Here is an 18,092-nt window from a genome sequence, read left to right as displayed (position 1 = left end):
CACACACACACACACACACACACACACACGCGGACATTCCTTCTTTCACGCTCCAGCTCGCTTTTTTTACTCCTACTTCCCTTTCCCTCCTCTCCTGGATCAAGCGTTAATCTGCGAATCTCTGACCGAAAAAAAAAAAAAAAAAGGTGGGTGGGGGGATCCCGAAGTAGCAGAGTGAGGGAGGAGGAGGTGGAGAAAGGCTGGGAGGAGGAGGAGGAGCCCAGTGAAGCAGAGTCAGAGAGACTGGTGGCTCCAGCGAGTGTACAGCCCTGGGGGGAGCCGGCGCTCTAGGCTGGGAACCCGTCAGCCTGTCCCCCACCCCCACCCCAGCCCCCGCCCCGCTTCTCCCGCGCCCGCCTTATTGCCGGCCCGAGCCCAGGGGCCTGCTACACCCTGAGCTGGGGCCGCCGCTCAGGAACACTAGGGCCAGGGGCGCCACTTGTGGCGAGCCCGACGCACCGCCAGACTGGTCCCCCACGCCCGGGATGCCGTTCTACAGGCGCACAGTGGTGCCCCAGCGCCTATGCCCGCGCAACCCGCCTCAGCCACTGACGGAGCTTCGAGACGTGAGCCACCTGGCCGCGCTCAGCCTTCTCCGGCAGCTCGCCGACCTCTGTGGCCACTCTCTGGCTCTGCTCGAGGACCTCGAGGGGCACCTGCTAGCCCTGGGGCGCCGCACCGACAGCCTGGTCCGGCGCACCGTGCGCCTCCGTCGCCGCCTTCCCTGCCGCCTGCTTGGCCCTGAGGACGACCAGGACCCGCTAGGTAACAGCGCTCGGGCAGCTCGCGGCCCCTCGACTACCCCGCCTTTGGGGGCGCCAGTGAGCGCCTGCTTAGCACCCACCCCTCCCCCCTCCCTCCCCGCTCCACCCCTTCCCTTCTTTTCCCTTCACTCTCCCCTCAGGGAGTGAAGGGATCTTGTTTCTCTGACTCCCCACCCGCCGCTCTCCCGCTGGAACTTTCTGCTCCTGGACCCCAGAGCGTCCTAAGTGGACCTGTGCCCTCCTGGCTCCCCACCTCCTGGGGAACTGGGGGAGGAAGGCGGAGGTGGGAGCTGCCGAGTCCTGGACGGCTTCAGCGCCGCCCCCAGGCCCGAGGCGCCCTCATCTTTGCGGCGTCGGGAACCAAATGGCCGCGCTGCTGGCGTCTTTGCCTCAGTCCAGGAGCCCAGCGGCTTCTGAAAGCGCGCTGCAGCCGCAGGCCACCTACTTGACTGCAGGGGACTAGCGGCGGTGCCTACCGGCTTTAAACCTGTGCAACTTTGCGCTTGAGTGTGATCTCGGCTCGCACTCAGAGGAGTGTCTTGAGCGCCCACCCGCCTGCTTCTCCTCCCAAGTTTGGGCTGCTACGCCAGGAGTGGCCAGAGAAAGGTGGTGGGGGAGAGACTACCCCAGCTTCATTGATCCCCTACCCACAGATTTTCTTAAGAGAGCAGTTGAAGCTACTGTCATCAGTTTGTGATTGTTTTAGGAATCAGCCATGCCTAAGAAACCGAGCGATGTCCTGGCTGGGTATGCAGGAACCCTGAGAGGGGAGGAGGGCAATGCGAACCCTTGTCCTTTACTACTTGGGGCCCTAACACTTTGCATGGGGAATCATTTATCCATGGAAATGCAGTGATCCCTTAGAGTGTGGCCTTTTGCTGAAAGCAAGGGGACTGGATGTGCTGAAAATGCTGACCACAGCTGGGCATGTCAAGTATCAGGGTCAATTGGCACCACCAGAAAGTTAGGGGAGAGGGGCAACGTGGCCAGAAAGTTTCAAATGGGGGTAGAAGATGGCTACTGACTGACTTGAGTGCAAGACTCCAGCTGTCTTGGGAAAGAATCATCTGGGTCAGCCCCTATACATTTCAGACCCCATCTTGCCCCTGCACCTTCCAGTAGGACAGGAGTCAGAGGCCATAGCACTCCTTCAAAAAGGTATCCGACCTCTGTGGTAGATAGAAGAAGGCACTGGTGGAGAAAAATGAACTAGGTTCTGTGGGAAAAGGAAGGTGGAAGATACAGATGACTGCCAGGTAGAATGTAGACACAGGACTAGAAAGCTCTGCATGGCAGGGGACTAGGAAAGCTGGGGCCCTAGTCTGATTAGTTTTCAGTTAACAAAGAGGGTAAAAAGGTCATTGTTGATTTTTTTTTTTTGCTGGGGTCCCACTGACTACCAGGATTATTAGCCTAGGAGAAATCTGATAAGTCAGTTTGGAGAGTAGTTTTCAAAATCCCCACACAGCTTGCAGAGAGCCACCTACTGAGTTTAGCAGGTTAAGTTAAGGACAGGGAGGAAGCTCTGTGCTTCTAATTTGTACCCTTCTGCCTGCTAATTGGAGAGCCTTTTCCACATGAGGGAAAGCCTGGCTTCACCCAGTCACCTTGAGCCATAACCCTTTCCAGTGATCTGCTGGATTAGAAAAGAGACAGCTTTATGCAGTGGATATATTTTAAAGGAAAGGAGGAATTCTTAGGATAAATTGCATTGGTTTGATTTCTTTGAAGTTTGCAAGAGCTGGGAGAGCAGCCACCTCTCATCTCTGGTGTGGACACTTGCCTTTGAGAATGTATGTCTCTGGGCTCAGAGGCACTGAGCAATCTGCTGCGTACATGGAACACAGCTACCTTAATTAGACCAGAAGTTCTGGTTTTCCATTTTCTGGTCTAATGCCCTACCCTAGACTCCCCTTGAGGTTCCCACTGCACACTTTTCTCTTCAGGAGCTTTGAGTGTGTAGCAATGACCTGAGCATAAATGTCAAATGCAAAGAGAGTTGGGAGCATAATCAGTGTACCATCTGGCTATCACCTTGTCACTCTGGCATAAGCTTCAACAAGTTGTTCAGCAGGCTCTATATTTGACCCCAAATAAATACCCTATGTTTTAGCCATTGTCAGGCCTTGCCCTTTTTTCTTCCCTGTCTCTTTTCCTCCTAGCACCCCTACTCCTTTGACGACTATTTTGCTGGTAGTCAGCACCCCCAGCCAGTATTTTACCCTATATATCATTCTCTGTCTAGCTGGATTCCCCCTCAAATTCCTTCTGTACCTAATTCTTTGACTGTGGAGGCAGGAAAGACCTGGCAAGGAGAGAAAAAGGTTTGGAAGTAACATGGCGGGAGTGTATGACACCTGACAGGCCAGCAGCTTGTAGCATTCCTGCAGAGACAGCTTGGTTGCCACCTACACACTGAGTAATGGCAAGTCAGGCTGGCCCATAGCCTTCAGTCTTTTGGAAACCAGACTAAAGGTTGGCCTGGGGCCCTGGGAGGCAGAAGGGGAGGACAAGGAGAGGAGAAGGAGAGAGACAGAGGAAGAGAAAGTTGATGCTAAAGGAGTCCAAAGTGCTCCTCTACACAATCAGGGGTCATGCCCCCACCATCTTCAAGGTTACAAGGCTAAATCGGGCTGGGCTTGTTGCCTGGCAACACTCTCTCCTCCACTGATGGCTGTTCTTTGGTAACTTGAACCCCTTTGAGACTGCTCTAGAAGCTCTTATAACTGGTATGGGGTGGGGGTTGGGAGGAGAAGAGGGTGTGCTACAGGACTGCATTGGACTCCTCTGGTTGTGGATCTGTGGCTGCTGCCAAACCCTTGCCATTGCTCTTCTAATAACTTGATTTTCCTCATATTTTGGTTTCTCATATTTGGTGACTTGTTTTATTGCATTTGTGTCCTGTACCCTGTACTCTTCATCTCAAGAGTGGCATTGTCAAAACCAGTGGGAAATAGCTCCCTGCCTGCTGCCATATGCTGAGTGAATCCAAGCTTTCCAATTTCTCCCTTGGAGATCTATTTAATGTTTGTAGGTGCTTAGATGATAATTACAAATGCAATCAGACCATTGGCCTAGAGGTATAATATCTCCTGTGTGAGCAAGGAAGTCACTGAAGCACTAGACAATCCTAGGTATGTTTAATAACACTGAAGAGTGATCATACTACCCTAACTCATGAAATTGCTGTGGGAAAGATGCACTGTTCCTCTTGCAATTATTTTGGCTTGAATACAACCACTTAGGATCAATGGTGGAAACTTCCTCTTCATCTTTATACCAAATTCCTGTCTCTTGATTTTCCAACTTTGTGGCAACTCTGGCTCCAAACCATAAAAGACAACTGGTTTGTTTATGTTTAAATCATAATTCCAGTGAGAGGGAAAAGTATTGTAAATCTATCTATATGCTGGTGAGAAAATTAAAGCTGCACCTCTAGTCTCCAACCAGTTTACCATTTCAAATGAAGAGTCTTAGACCCTAAATCAGACCATCATTGCTCCCGAGGAGGGGACATGGCCTACTTGAGTCAGATAGAGCAGAGGAAATTTGGAGGACTTGGAACAGGCACTATGCCAGGGCTCACTTTGTCTCTGTCCTACACTTGGGACAGTGGCATGACAGAGTGGGGAGGGGGAGCAGGCCCATTTTCTTTCAAATACCATGAAATTCCTGGTTCGATTCAAGGTATTTCCATGTGTTGGAATGTCTTTCCAGGAAATTTGTACACCAAAATGTCCACTAGAATATCTTCCACTTTAGAAACAAGAAAGTTAATCTTCTTTTTTAGACACATGAACGGCTAACGTGATAAAAGATGTCAGGATGATAGAAGAGTAGAGTAATAGGAGAAGATTCAAGTTATGGTTCTTTGACATTTATGGAGTTGATTAGGTATCAGGAGGAAAATGATGGGTTTAAATCATCTGACCCTGTGTTTCTCTGGCTTGGCCAAAACTCTTGACTGCTGAGTCCCAGAAAAATGGAGGGACTTGTCCAAAGATATCCAGCTGGATAAAGATCTTTAGTAGCCTTAAGTGCTACAAAGATTGTGGTGTCTTTCCATATGTAATTGCAAATGAAAGGAATGCAAAACCTTCAAATAAATGTTATTTTTTGAAATTATGCATAGTTCCACATGTACATTGAAATTAAAGTGCCTCCTTATTAAATTCTTGAATTCTCTCTTTTGTACTCCTATTGTTGGTGGCATAGGTGAGTACTTAATATGTCTATTGGGGAATGTAGCACTGGCTAGGTCACATAGCAGGTCAGTGGCAGGAGGTCATGATATAGAAACCAGACCTTCTGACATCCACGGTGGTGCTCTGCCCTCTGCAGTGATAAGTTCAAAGTCAGTTGTTCATTGAAAGTCAGTGCCTTGGCATTTTTTTCTCTAGTTGGAACTTATCCAGGATGAGAAATGACTCCTGCTACTTTTGTGAACTGTGAGATGCTTTAAAGTATAGGGCTCCAGTGACTTCTGCAGTTGGGGCTTGGGGAGTGAGCTAAAGGTGGAGGGGAGGAAGGAAGGTCAACCATAGAGAATAGATGTGAGGCCATAGGCTCCCTTCTTAAAACAGTCTCCTTTAAGTTTTGAATGGGACATAGTTTTGGGGAAATAATCTTTAGGTGGGAAAGAGTGGCTGGGCCAGTGATTCTGTTCTCTGGAGGTTACCTGGGGTTTTTCACTCATAATCCTTCTGTCATCTTTATATGAGGGCTCTCTGGGAAAAGTCCAGCCATTGTTAATATAACTCGAATGGTTTGTGCAACATCAATGTAACCTGGTAGCCAAGGAGAGTGGACTAGAATGAGCACATGTGAATAATGACAACTTCACTGTTCTAGTCAGTGGGGGTGGTAGATGCCGTGGAGTGAGCATGTGTATGGTGTGGCTGGGGCATGCAAAATAACTGAGCAAATAGACCAATAAATCTGCATCAAATTTTGTGTGAGATTCGAACCTCCCTCTACAGAAACTATTTGGATGATTCATAAGGCCTCAGCAATGGGCAACCAGTGATTGGCAGCTTCATCATGACAACATGCCCACTCAACACACCCTCTCTGTCTCATGCAGAGTTTTTTTGCGAAACACCAAATCACCCAGGTGACTACAGTCCAGATTTGGTGCCCCGTGATTTCTGGCTTTTCCCAAAACTAAAATCACCTTTGAAAGGGAAGAGATTTCATACTGTCAATGAAATCAGGAAAATACAATGGGGCAACTGATGGCGATTGGGAGAACTGTGTGAGGTCCCAAGGTGCCTACTTTGAAGGGGACTGAGGCATCATTGTCCTGTGTACAGTGTTTCTTGTATCTTCTTCAACAAATGTATGGTTTTTAATAGTAATGGATGGATACTTTCCGGGCAGACCTCACATCTGCTAGTCTCCCTTATAGTTTTTAATTCAATTGTGGACACTCCTTGCCACACAACCACATCCTGGCCATTTTTTGTTATTATAGCAGAGCCTGGTTGGGGAACTGTGTGAGGTCCCAAGGTGCCTACTTTGAAGGGGACTGAGGCATCATTGTCCTGTGTACAGTGTTTCTTGTATCTTCTTCAACAAATGTATGGTTTTTAATAGTAATGGATGGATACTTTCCGGGCAGACCTCACATCTGCTAGTCTCCCTTATAGTTTTTAATTCAATTGTGGACACTCCTTGCCACACAACCACATCCTGGCCATTTTTTGTTATTATAGCAGAGCCTGGTTGGCATTTCCAAAGGCACTCTTAATAAAAACCAAGGGGAATGAGAAAGTAAAATTATTACCAAAAATGTACTTAGCATACACATTTTAAAGTATGGATTTATTATTCAAAGCTTAAGTAGCTTAACAGGCTTATAAGCTTTGTTGCTGTTTATTTTCAGATCATTACATTCTAGCCTTTAAGAGAGGGTAAAATTTTGTCTGGACCCTGTCTCTTTCTACCCTGTCATCCTCGTGCTGGGTGCTGGAGACCAGAGGTAAATCAGACCCAGTCTTTTCCCTCAGAGGGCTCCCAGTCTGCAGGGATTGGGGAGAGCTGATAACCAGAACCAGGATGCTGGTCCACACCCCAGAGGATTTTCCATTCAGTCTGGTTTGGGTTCTGTGGATGGAATTTGGCCTTTTAGAATCCCCTATGGTAAAATCAGAAATAAAAACAATGATAGAATGCTACTGTGAATTTAGCGATAGGGTTACATGAATTTGTAGATTTTAAATTGATGACCTTATCTTCACACATAGGCAGGGTAGGGCTTACTCAGTAGATGGACAGTGCTTGGTGGATCTCCAGACTCATGGGCTTCTTGTGATAACTCCAGGGTACTCTGGAATCTTCTACTTTCAGTGAGAACCACTGGCCTGACTATCTTGGTTTCAGTTGTCATCTCTTTCCCGCTTTGAAGAATTCGATGATTTCACTTAGATGAACCCTCACTGAAGTTTTCAAGCTAGAGTACACAGGATGACAATATTTTAGTGGACAAGGCTATGCTAATAATGCCACAAATAGGAGTTGTATTTGACTAAGTGTTTACACTAGCAGGCTTGCTGCAAGGTTCTTCGTGTGTGCGGCACTGGGTCTGATTGTGTGCAATACCACTAGACATCTGTCCTTTAATGTAGAAGGTTTGAGCCATTGGATAGCATTCTGTCCCTTCCTCATCCTCTTCTTCCATTCTGCCCTCTTTCTCTTTCTCAAATGTAAACTCCTCAAAGGAATATAATCTTCTTGAGGGCAGAGAACTTTATCTGTTTTGCTACCATATTTCCAGCCCCCAAAGTAGTGCTTGGCAACTAAGAGGCACTTAGGAAATACTTATTAAGCTCAATTACTCTGTTCTTTCTAGCCATCACACATTTTTGAGCACCTGACTCTGGGCCTGGCCCTGAGCTGGTTTCTGGGGATATAGAGCCAAGCTGGAGTGCAGCTCCACAGTCCAGTGGGGAGAGCATCAAATCATCATACTGCTGTGGAGGGAAGCCTGGGAGTCAAGGGAAGGCAGATGAGATACACCTGACAGCCTGGAGGGTTGGAAAAGCTTCCAGGAGGATGTGTTGTCTGAGTTTTGAAGGATGATCTTGAGCCGGCCAGTTGAAGAAGGACGGGGAGGGGATTCCTGGCTCAGGAAGTAGCCTGTACAAGGCCCCACTAGTGTGGGGGAGGAACTGACTCAAGTGATTCAGGAGAGGGTGCAAGGCACCTCCTGACTCAGAATAAGCCCTCGGGGTAGACGTGAGGTGGGGAGTGGGGAGGCCTTTACATCCTGTTTGCTGGCCAAGGAGATAGATACTGGAGAGTCTCGGGAAGGTTAAAATGAAGTCGTAATAGGAATTGCAGATATTTGTGATCCACATTCAAGTTTTCATTTTCCTTGGTCAGATGAAATTTAGGTGGCCTTGGCCCCTCCCTAATTTGCAGAGCCAGGTTGCAGGTCCTTCCAAGAAGTCCAGGGCAGGAGGGCTTCCAAGTCTCACAGTGAGAAAAAAAGAAGGAGAGAGTCTACCTGTCTATATGTCCCTGGCTGTGTGTATCCAGTTGTACTTCAAAGCTAAGTATATTATTATTCATACCCCGGCTTTTTTTCTATGAGGGGATACTTGCCTGTCTCTTTTATTTTATTTTTCTTTCTACATAGCATAGATTCTTAAGAATTGTGTGTAATTCATCTAAGGGAAAATCAGGAAAATATTTTCCCTTTGGAAAATGGACTCAAAAAAGAGATGGTTTAAAAAATGATTCGGCTGTTTTATTTTAACTGAAATCATTTGCTTCTGAGAACAGTGTAATTAACTGCCTGGCAATTTATAGTCTGACTCCCAAGATCTGCAAAATAGCCAGACTTACATTATCTTTTCCAACTATCAAGCCTTCAGGAGAGTGAGGTGTCCATCAACAGGCCTTGGCTTTCTCTGCTCTGGCAGGAGGCCATGTGTCACAGTTGTCAGCAACAGTGGCATTGTTATATGTTGTACCCCATGACCTAGTAATTCCACTTCCAGGACCTTGTGCTAAAGAAATAATCAGATATTGTGGGAGAAATGCTTGAGGATGTTCACTGCATTTTTTGGTATTTATATTAAGCAAAAAATGAAAATAACTTAAACATTCAATAATAGGGATGTGGGTATATAAATTTTGACAGGTCTATGCAATAGAGTACTATACAGCTAAGAAAATTTATGCTTGAAAGAGATATATAAGGATACATGGAAATGTACAAAATAATGCTAAGTGAAAACCAGGGTATAAAGTTGCATGTAATACAATATTATCCAAAATAAAGCACACATGCATAAAAAAGAGACTGGAGGGGTGTATGCCAAAATGCTAACAATGGTTCTCTAAGAGCAATAACAATGGTAACAATTGATAGCAATGATAACTAGGATAACAATGGCTATGTTTATGGGATTATGGGAGTGGATTTTTTTTCCTTATACCTTTCTGTAGTTTTCAAAATTTCCTAAATGAAAAGGTATTACTTTTAATAAATAAAGAAAAACCAATGAATGGTATGTTAATGAAGAATATCTTGGAAGTTAGAAGCAGCAGCTCTGGGTGAAGACTCACTTGTCAAGCACTTATTAACTGCCTCATGTCTCTGAGCTGTAGTCCCTCATATGTAACAGGGCGTTAGGTTAATGCTATCCAGTTCAGAGGGCTGTTGGGAAGATCCAAAATAATGTATGTAAAACGCCTGCACATACGATCACGCACATGATCACTAAATACTAAGAAGATGAAATTCCAGGAAGCTTTTTGAAATGTCAAGATGGGGGTACTTTCAAGGTGAAGTTATAATGAGAGTGTTTCCTAGACATCTCTGAATTGCAGCCATTTTTCCCTTTTCCAAAACATGTGTAGTGCTTGCTTGCCCCGGGAGGAGCAGCATTTAGGTTTTCAAGGCTGTCAGCTCATCTCTCCCAACCCAAGGATTTTCCTTTCCTTTGACTCCTCCCTTCATTCTCCCCCACCGACATCTATTCACTGCCTTGCCAAGCAAGGGGGGGAAACATTCTTTGGAACTGAAGCTGAGGCACCACCAGGAGTCCTGGAAGCTATGAGATGTTTATTGTCACAGGGAATATGTGGTGCTGGCTGACCACAGCACCCCCCATGCTGGGACTACACAGAGCGGCTTTAATGAAGCTGCACGGGAGAGATGTAGGCCGCACAGCTAGGCAGCATCACCTGCCTATGGGGAGAGCTCTAGTCCAAATGTCCTGCTGGCTCTCTGTTTACCTCTTCCCTCAGGTTGTCTGTATGGCTCCTAGCTTGACTCACCAGTTTTACAGAACCCACTTGGTTTGAGGATGAAGAAACACCTTTATCTCATGAAACTTATGGGGCCTAAGGTTGTTTCAGTGATATATTTGGCAGTTTGCCTGAGGGTCCAATGGGCCTAACCCTCACCAGCAGGGATATGGAGTGAGTAAGCCCTGATCTCAAAACCAAGCAGCCTCAAGGTCATGGGAATACCTTAGTAGTGTCTAACACATGCCTAAACCACCAGTCATCTCCCAGGGTAGAATCCTTCACACTGCTTGTCTGATTGAATTTTTCACTTTTTAATTACATACAGCCAAAAATAGAGACCCTAGCTGCAAATCTGAACTACTCAGAATGCTTGAAAATTACTAATGCTGTGGCCCCACTCCATTACAAGAACTAGAATTTCTGGGGGATGAAGCCCAGAAGTCAGGATTTTTAGAAGATTCCCCAGGTAGTTCTAATGTGCAGCCAAGGTTGAGAACCATTGTTAAGGTAAAGGTTAAAGCTCAAAGAGAGCTGTCTAGGGTTTTCCAAATTTATTTGAACACATAATCCTTGAGAATTTATAATTTATTTGTGGATAATGAGCATGAATTATAATTCAGACATAGATTAAAATAAGTGACAAGAGCCATGTTACCAGGCATCCAAAGTATAGAAAGTGCTTCCTGGAGCACAGACGTGGCTTTCCATGTGACAGTGGCTTTTAGAGGAATCTATCTTTGAAGCTGTCCCTGAAGTGGCAGCAGGCAGCTCTGAATGCTGCTGTCTGGAGAACCAGGCATCCCAGAAAGTGGGGTGTGGATATTGAACCCGAGGGAGGAAGGGATTCATTATAGCTGATGACCTAAAGTGATTCTGGTATAAAAAGTTACCAGTTGTTGAAGGGCTCCATGCTATTGTTCTGTTAGGTAGAGATGGATTGCCTGTTATTAAAGTGGCCACGATAGTGCTCAGAGCATGCTTTCTTGTTTTTAAATTTTTATTTATTTATTTTTAGATAGAGGTGAAGGGAAGGAGAAAGAGAGGGAGAGAAACATTGATCAGCTGCTTTCTGTGCATTTGGTCCTGACCAGGACCAAACCCGCTGGAGCCCAGACATGTGGCCTCACAGGGAATCAAACTAACCACCTTTCCCTTTGCAGTAAGACATCCAACCAACTGAGCCACAATGGTCAGGGCACAGAGCATGCTTCCAGACCTGGTTTCTTACCGACTTTTGCCCTTGCAACAGACCAAGGGATCAAACTTGGACTTTCAAAAATTCAGAGTATCTGTTGCAGAATACCTAACAGCTGGTTCAATTCAATCATTTACCTTTGATGGTGAGTTTCATAGCCAGAAGCAATGCCAATGCAGAGCTAATTGTCAGCCTAGAAAATGAACTTACTCCACTCTGAAGAACTGAGACAAGTTGTGGAAGTTTCTTAACCTGACAGTGGTTTTGATGTCCACCTTATCTTCATTATAACAGACACAATATCAATCCAACAATCTTCAGACCACAACTGTACTTGTATCCATGTACTCAAGAAAGGGCCCTCCTTCCCTTCCATATACTAAAGAAGGGGTTGTATAGACATAATCTATGGATAGATTGGTTGTTGTCTTTTCTTGTATAAGTCTTTTCTTATTTATGGAGATCTGGGCATACTACAGAAATAGTTCAGTCTATCATAGCTTCCTATGGTGTTAGTCCAGTCATCAAATCTGCATGAGATTCTATTCTGTGAGTCAGAATCAAAATGGTACTTTGATCCACTTGAGCCATGAAATGCTCCCTCTTGTACAATATAGCCAGGCCTGAAGAGTGAAGCAGACCCTTGTTATTGTAAATAACAATGAAGACATATTATTTTCATATTGTTTTATTTCTTTGCATTGAGTATGAGGAAGATAAAATGGCTCAGTAAAAGCAATGAAATTACTTTCCTGTGTATATATTATTTTGCAGTATAGATGAATATTAGTAATTTATTTTGTTCTTCTCAGAGGGTGCTGTTCTTTAATGAAAATGATAGGTAATAGTTTTCCCCACCACTCTGATTAACCAATCAGTGTTTAATGTTTGTATGTTATTTATAAAATGTAGATGTGATTTATTATCACACTCTGTTTCCAATATTGGTGTATATATATAAACATGATAGTACAGGTATTTTTAAATACATGAGTATAAACAAAATAATATTTTTAAAACTGTAAGAAAATAAAGTATGTGACAAGAAATGGTTTCACAGATGAATTTATTGTAAGGCACAATAGTACCAAGTTATAACTCTATAAGAGAACAAAGGCAATTATAAAAATAAAGCCATTTTATGAAGAAAAAATAAATGTATGTTAAGGTAAAGAATCTTTTATTTTATAGTTTTTGGTTATAGCATGTCACCAAAAACACTAATATTTTCAATAAGAACAATATTTTAAATGAATATTCAGGTTAGTTGTATTTTCACACACCAATAATGAACTATCAGAAAGGGAAACTAAGAAAACAATCCCATTTACAATTGCACCAAAAAAATAATAAAGTTCCTAGGAATAAATTTAACCAAGGAGGACCTGTACTCAGAAATTTATAAGATATGAGGAAAAAATGGAAGAAGATGCAAATAAATGAAAGCATATACTATATTCATGGATAAGAACAGTTAACATAGTTAAAATATCTATACTACCCAAAACAATCTATTGATTCAGTGCAATTCCTATCAAGATACCAGTGGTGTATTTCACAGAACTAGAACAAATATTCCAAAAATTTATACGGAACCACAAAAGACCCTGAACAGCCATAGTAATCTTGATAAAGAACAAAGTTGGAAGACTCATGCTACCTGATATCAAACTATACTACAAGGCTATAGTAATCAAAACAACATGGTACTGGCATAAAAAAATAGACATATAGATCAGTGGAACAAAATAGAGGGCCCAGAAAAAACCCACATGTTTATGGTCAATTAATATTTGACAAAGGAGGCAAAAACATATAATGAAGTGAAGACAGTCTATTCAATAAATGGCATTGGAAAAACTGGACAGATACATACAAAAAATGAAAGTAGACCACCTTTTTACACCATATAGAAGAATAAACTCACAATAGATTAAAGACTTAAATGTAAGACTCAAAACCATAAAACTCCTAGATAAGCAGTAAACTCTCTGATATTTCTCTTAGCAATATTTTTTTCCTGATACATCTCCTCTGGCAAGGGAAACAAAAGAAAAAATAAGCAAATGAAACTATATCATACTAAAAAGCTTTTGTGCAGCAAAGCAAACCATCAACAAAACTAAAAGACAACCCATTGAATGGAAGACAATATTCACTGCTGATATATTTGATAAGGCATAGGTGGCAAACACAAGGTCCGTGGGTTGAATCTGGCCCTTCACCTTGTTGTATCCCACCCAGCACCTTGTTTCTACCCTGTGGTAGCGCTGAGCTGTCGCTTAACTGTTAAGGAGTAAGTAGTTACATTTATACAGTCCTAAAATTACATTTGGCCCTTTGAAGGCAACTTTGAGGCTGATGTGGCCCCCGGTGAAAATGAGTTTGGCACTCCTGTGATAAGGGGAAAATATCCAAAATTCATAAAGAACTCATGCAACCCAACACACACACACAAAAAAAGAATCAATTTAAAAATGGGCAGAGGACCTGAATAGACACTTCTCCAAAGAGGACATACAGATGGCCAATAGACATATGAAATGATGATCAACATCACTAATCATCAGAGAAATGGAAACTGAAACCACAATGAGATATCACCTCACACCTGTCAGAATGACTAGCATCAATAAATGAACAAACAAGTGTTGGTGAGGATGTGGAGCAAAGGGAACCCTCATGCACTGTTGGTGGGAATGCAGACTGGTGCAGCCACTATGTAAAACAGTATGGGGGGGTCTTCAAAAAAGTAAAAATGGAACTGCTTTATGACTCAGCAATTCCACTTCTGGGTATACGAGTATATTTGAAGAACCTAAAACACTAATTCGAAAATATATATGCACCTCAATGTGCATTGCTGTGTTATTTACAATAGTCAAGACATGTAGGAACCCAAGTTCCTATCAATAGACAAGTGTACGAAGAAGATATAGTACATATATGCAATGAAATACTACTCGACCATAAAAAAGAATGAAATCTTACCATTTGTGACATGGATGGACCTAGAGGGTATTAGGATAAGTGAAATAAGTGAGACAGACAAAGGCAAATACCATATGATTTCACTTAAATGTGGAATCTAAAGAACAAAATAAATGAACAAATAATATTAAAACAGACTCATAGACACAGAACAGACTGATGGTTACCAGATGGGAAGCAGGTTGGTGTACTCAGTGAAGAGTGTGAAGGGATTAAGAAGTAGAAATTGGCAGTTACAGAATAGTCATGGGGATGTAAAGTACAGCATAGGGATATAGTCAGTAATATCGTAATAACTCTGTATGGTGCCAGGTGGGTACTGAAAATATCAAGGGGAACACTTTACAAAGTATATGATTGTCTATCCACCTGAATCCAATACAAAATTATATTGAATGTAAACTCTAATTGAAAAGTAAAATTAAAAAAAACAGTATTTTTGTTTTGTCATGTTGTAGCCACTTAATGTCACATATGGTGTTACTGGGTTGGATCCCTAAATCAGGTCAACCTCAACTTTCTTCTCTTTGCGAGAGAATATAAAGATTCCTTCATACATAGGGCTACTGGAGTGGAGGGAAGAGGAAAGAAACTTCCAGTTGGGTGTATTTATTGTTCCACACTAGACTATGCCAGAAACCACAAAGAGGAATTGAAATGGTTGCCTTTGAATCAACATCTAGATCAGCCTCTATGCTCTTCTGCATTCTCAGATGGGCACACCATTTCTTGCAGGTAGATTATTGCATTAATAACAGTGAGAACAGCTATATAGATGTGTTTAGGATTTTAAAAACCCATATCTTCTTCGGCAAATGCAATTTGGAAGAAAAAGTATTTATCTTTTAGTTTTTTCCTCCTTCATGATCCCAACAGAAGTAGAGTTTTAGAATGTGAGTCTAGGCCAACAGCTGCCCAGAGGCAGGTAGAGAATTGGTTCAAAAGCATTTCTGGAGTCGTGGCCTCCCTGACTTCCACTGCTAAACTTCTCCTGTACTATTTTGGGGTTCTGAGATATCCTATCAGCAGCCCCTGAGAAATGCTGGGACAAGGGGGACAAGGGAGCGAGGAGAACTATGAGGAGCATTTTTAGTATTCTTTTCCCACCGTGTTCAGAGGGGAGGGATGCTAAAGGCAACCCTCGTAGTTTGCCTCAGAGCAGTGACTAATGTCAAAGATGTCAAATAGGCATCAAGAAGAGGCAGCATCACTTCAGAGGTCTCTGTTTAAGAAAGCTGAGAAGTGTGGTTTCAGGAATTTTTCCACCCCAAATTGTGAAAATTAAAGAAAAGATTTAGTACTAAAAATTGGGGTAGAGTCCAGCTCTCGAAGCACTTTGCTAAGAAAGACTCGGGTCTTGAGGATTCTGGATAGCTAAGTCTTACTGCATTCCAGTTTCTAGCCTGTATTACCCCTGGGAATAATGACTTACATAAGTTTACTCCCCATTGTGAAATATTTTTACCATAATTCCGAGTTAATGAAAATGGTATATTTAGGAAACAAATGTTATTGACTTGCACAGACTTGTGCCTGTAATTTCAAAGCTGATACACATGGGGAGGAGATGGTGAGGCAGGGGGAAGAAACAGTGAACATGACAACCCTCTTCATTATAGTAAATGTATATTGGACCCCTGTTAGATGCCACCGGGAGCTGGTAGCATATGCGTATATGGCAAATAGGTGTCCCCTTCAGGAAGAGGGATGACAAAAGGAGGCCTCCTCTGGATGGACCAATGAGGAACCTCTTTTGCTGGATCCTTTAGACAAAAGCACCATCTCTGAGCACAGCAATTAGGAAAAAAATCTATTGTTCTGGTCTTAACTATTAAAAATTAGAGCATCCTCCGGGTGGATCAATTTTTTAAAAGTCACCCTCTGGGCATAATAATTAAATAAAGGTGCCCCTTTCTTCATGTGCACTCAGATAGGGCATTGGGTTTGGCTGAATTTTGTCACCAACCTGAGCCTCTTTGGCAGGGTGCCCTTGTAGGAACACAGCTTACAGAACAGGAGGTCTTATAGTACCCAGCACTGGGCCAGGCAACAGGCGCACAAATATATATGAGCTAGACTTTGTTCCTGAGGAATTTATAGAACTCCTCCTTCTAACCACCACCCTGTAACTCACTCCATGTGCTGACAGCTCCACCCATGCTGCATCCCTCCCAGCAGAGCTGCTCTTTATGGTGGCAAAATGTCTATCCTCCAGATGCATGGCTGCTGTCTGCTGTCTGCTGTCGGAGGGTCTGTGCTGTTCCTATCTGTGGCTCCAGGCTAATTATCTACTTGCTACAATGAGCAACTAGGGCCAGTTGTTCATTGTGAGGGCTCATTGCTTATGGATTCTAGATAGGAAAATATGGGCATCACTTCACACTAAAGTATCTATTGGAAAATTTTGTTGTGTTCTGCTTAAATATGCTTTTCAATGCTGAGTTTCAGCATAGTTGAGGTATTTTTCTTCTTTAATTTTTATGTTCTTTAATAAAGGAAAGCAGTTTATCTCTAATCTGGTGATTTAGAGCCAGCTTAAAGGGCTAATTCCTACCTAGCTCCTTGTACAGAACTAAGAATGCCATGCACTGTGCCAGGTAGTACTGACACTGAATTGATAACTTTCCTTTTGCTCTAGAGTCTTGATATTTGGGAAGAAAGCATGGAGACAGACAAGCTCACTGCATACTGCTGGTTCCTCTGTGGAAAGCATAGAGCACAGAGGCAGGGAAGGCTTCTTTGGGCTTTTTTTCTCTTGTCTTCCTGAAAACTCCCATCCATCTGTCAAGACTTTTGCCTGGACATTACTTCCTCTATACAGCCTCCTCTGACTCCCTCTGCTATGTTCCTGCTTTGCTTTGTTCATTTTTGCAACTTATGGTTCCCCCAGGTGGCCTAGCTTGGGAGGAGATAGTTGAGGCAGAGACTACCGAATGTGTACTGACAACTTCTTGAATTCATTTTTATTTCCTTTCCTTTACTGTCTCTTGAAAGTAACAAGACCTTCTTCTTTGAAACTCAGAAGAATAGCCTGGCCATTCCTGGGCCTAAGATGAGCTGGAAGTCAGAAGTTCGCATTCTCTCTTTAGAAGAGAGAGACTGTATTAAAGGTTGTGGGGATTTGCAAACAGGACAGAACTACTGCAGCGTTCAGATCCTGATTTGTTTAGATGAGTTTGAAGGGTTTCCTCAACCTCAAGGGAAATCAGAGTTACATTAGGTGGCTGTGGAGTAGTCACATCCTTTAGAGGTAGAAAGAAGTCCTGGTAATGAGCTGGGTTCACTTTGCTTATTTTCCCCTAGAGATAAGCGCAATTCCAGTACTTGCTAATGAGGGTAATTTCAGTGCTCAGCCTGTTTTCTATTTTCCACTAGGATCAAATGAAATCCAAAATGGAAAAAGACTTTGTAAACAAAAAAATCACCCCCCAAAATGTAGGTATCATCCTTGAGAACAAGGATAGTGGGTAAATCATCCCTTTACCTCCAGTTTGGAAGTAGGCACACTGCAAATGCTTGTTGAATGACCAAGTTCTAGTAGGAGACAGATGTTTGTATTTCTTTAAACCTTTCCATATTATTTAACAAATATGCCATACTGGTTAATGCTTACCTTCAGCTGTTTTATAATTTCTGCTATTGCCAATGCTCTCAAGCTCTTAACACCCAAGAGATGATTTATCGACTCCTAGGTGTTTTTGCCTGCAATCAGTATATACAACTGCCAAATGAACATGACCTTTTTCTGAAGAGCTAAGTTGTCCTGCCAGACTCCTCAAGGGTGGGGTCTATATCCTATCCATATCTGTGCTCCCTAATGCCCTGCTATGCAGCAAGTGCTCAATACATATTTGCCGATTGACTAATAGGGAGAGGGAGTA

At 43.2% G+C, this 18,092-nt stretch overlaps 1 pseudogene; it reads left to right on the top strand.

Moving 5' to 3' along the window:
- The first annotated feature begins 485 nt into the window (after nucleotides 1-485).
- On the top strand, nucleotides 486-11,471 carry LOC118995106 (ragulator complex protein LAMTOR3-like; annotated as a pseudogene).
- Nucleotides 11,472-18,092: the final 6,621 nt, after the last annotated feature.

This window comes from Sturnira hondurensis, unplaced genomic scaffold, assembly GCF_014824575.4.
Source record: "Sturnira hondurensis isolate 20B ecotype Veracruz unplaced genomic scaffold, ASM1482457v3 Scaffold0000982, whole genome shotgun sequence".
Taxonomy (NCBI): Eukaryota; Metazoa; Chordata; class Mammalia; order Chiroptera; family Phyllostomidae; genus Sturnira; species Sturnira hondurensis.
This window is presented reverse-complemented; position numbering and strand designations above follow the sequence as displayed.